The sequence below is a fragment of the Crocodylus porosus genome, unplaced genomic scaffold (assembly GCF_001723895.1).
Source record: "Crocodylus porosus isolate Cpor-Errol unplaced genomic scaffold, CroPor_comp1, whole genome shotgun sequence".
In the NCBI taxonomy this organism is placed as follows: Eukaryota; Metazoa; Chordata; order Crocodylia; family Crocodylidae; genus Crocodylus; species Crocodylus porosus.
Genome location: NW_017728947.1, coordinates 61,110,810 through 61,113,393, shown reverse-complemented (window position 1 = coordinate 61,113,393; position 2,584 = coordinate 61,110,810). Strand labels below are relative to the sequence as shown.

The window sequence follows — 2,584 nt, the reverse complement described above, 5'->3', positions numbered from 1 at the left end:
GCGCGGGATCGGGCCCGGCCACCGCATCGGCTCCGGCTGCGTTTTGCTTCCAGCCCCTGAGGTTTCCCTGGTTCCCAAGGGGCCAGTTCGCTGGCCCCTCGCCGAGCCTCGAAGACGGAGTTTAATGCTGCAAATAAAACGAGCCCGACCTTGATTATCCCCTGTATGAATATCTCATTTGCCTAATGACTTTATGTCACGTATGCAGAAGGTCAATTTCCTTTTAACCTTTCCCATTGCTGCAGTAAGCATTCTTTTATAATCAATGGCTGTTTGAATAATCAATTCGCATTTTATGAGCCCTGACAAACTCAATAGATGTGTGCCTCGTTTCAGCCTCCCCTCCTCGCAGGCGCTGGCAGAGATGGCCACGGGGGTCCCCGCGCCCCACCGGGCAGCTGCTCCTGCCTCCAGAAGGTCCCTCAGCACGGCGAGGTCTGCGCGAGGCTTGCCGGCCCGGGCCAGGGGCACACGGGCTGCGGCTGGCACTGGGCACAAAGGGATCCGCCTTCAGACCTGGCCCGTTCCCTGCTCCAGCGGGGAGGCTGGATCCTCTGTAGGATGATGCTACCTACTAGTATTACTGTTTTTCAGGCTCATCTCAAGTGGACTCCAGCGGCTGCTTGAAACACACCAGTCTGGGAACTAACTCGGGTCTGGATGGGCTATGCATTTTCACACCGTTTTCTAATCACTGAAGCCAAAATATTGCCCCCCCCCATAATGGGATCAAAACGTCTGGGATATATTTTCCCTCTTCTACATTGCACATTTCCTAGGGCACTGAGCGGTGCAAAGTTCTCCCAGCTTCCTGAAGCCAAAGGTAGCCCATTACCTGTGAGCCCCACTTCTGAATCATGTCTGAGGGAAGCACGCAGTCTTCAGTGAATGCACAGGGAAAACCTTGAATTAACCTTTGCAGTAGATTAACTACCCCACTGACATTAACTGAATTCTTATTGCCACTGGCCTGGCCTGTTTTATTATCACCCCTTCCAGATCACCTAAGTGTGGGGAAATTTGCCCCATCAATTGCAAATGATAGAGAAAGAAACTGCACCTCAACTACATTCATTACTAGCACAAAATAAACAAAAGCTGTGAAACCCGTGTGTTCAGGGGGTATGGGAGGGTTGAACTTTGCAAATAGTTTCCTATAAGTAGCTCACACTTGCTATGATCTATTGGTGTGAGTCAGGGACTGAGAGTTATTGCAACCCTGTTCCCTCTATTGGATAATTAATACTGATTCATAGCTTTTTCTACCTACGACTGTATGTTTCGTTTCCCTCTACAGGGTCCATGGTTCACTGGTGTATTGTTATTCCCTGAAAGGTAATTGCACTTGATATTCTCCTGGGCAGACTCATTAGCCAAGGGCAGGGTGGCTTGCCAATCTTAGAAAGTCTTCCAACAACTTATTGTAAATATTTGCCCCAGAGGTTTAGTACAAATGGGAGCAGATTCTTAGCCCCTGACATAACCTTTGGGTGCAGCATCCCTGCCCCAAGCAATGGTAGGTCAGAATGGGGGCATTTTTTTTAAATTCTACTAAACCCGGAGATATGGTTAGTCTCATTCCTCATCATGCATGGTTGGAGCTACAAAAGAATGACATAATGAAAAAATTCAAGTTGTTTCTGAACACCTTTCTAACAGTTATCAGAAAAAAACCCACAAAATTAAATAAAGGAAACCTGAAACCCTACCCACCCAACAGTGGATGAGCCAGGTGAGAATCACCTTACAGATTCATTAGCCTGGTCTCTTTTATACTCCTCTCTTAACATTTATTGTAATGCATATTGAAAACATTTCTTGGCTGTCCACTACTGCAAATTTCTTTTTCACACATGCCTAGTGTGACCTATCTGGCTCCTTTCCCCGCCCTCCCCCTGTAATTAATTACACACAAATGTAGAACAATGAACAACATGTTCTGGGAAATATCTGGGGAAAATAATTTCATATTACTTTGTGAAAGAAAAATCTATATTTATTTTTTGTCTAGTGTTCATTATCATTTTTTTAAATCTTATTTTCCTACTTGGATTTTGGCAGGTTTCAGCAAGATGGTCCAAAATAACAGCACAGGGTAAAGGATAGCCTTGCTACAAAATGACCACCATAAGATGGATGAAGAGGAATGGCATGAGACAAGAAATCTCAGGACATCACCACATTCACCAGCAATTTCAGACAAAGAAAGTCTAGGTAGCTGTAATCACTATGTATTATACCAAAACTGTACATTTTAAATAGTAAACAAATAAATATATACATAGAACGCCCCCACCCCCCCCAAAAAAAAAAAAAAGCTGTGATGATGTCAAAGACCAGGGACAGAGAATGAAGCCACTTTGCACTTCAGAGCAAACAATCATGTTTGCAGTGCCTGGACATTACACTGAACTTCCACTTACCAGCTTCCTCTACCTCCAGACACCAGATGAAACTCAAAGGGTAAAACACATCTGTGGTGTAACTTCACCAACTTAAGAGGCACAGAGAGAGAGATAACCCTGTGAGTCTGAGACTAGGCAGAAGGCAGGGTAGGGTGGCACCCTTAAGACTAACTTGTTCA

At 45.2% G+C, this 2,584-nt stretch overlaps 1 long non-coding RNA gene across 2 annotated transcripts in view; it reads left to right on the top strand.

The window, feature by feature from the left end:
* LOC109321165 overlaps nt 1–2,317 on the top strand; it is a 10,663-nt gene extending 8,346 nt beyond the window's left edge. For both annotated transcript variants that reach the window (XR_002103989.1, XR_002103988.1), the window contains 2 exons: nt 1,298–1,335; nt 2,062–2,317. This is a non-coding gene — a long non-coding RNA (uncharacterized LOC109321165). The remainder of the gene's footprint in view (nt 1–1,297; nt 1,336–2,061) is intronic.
* The last annotated feature ends 267 nt before the right edge of the window (nt 2,318–2,584 follow it).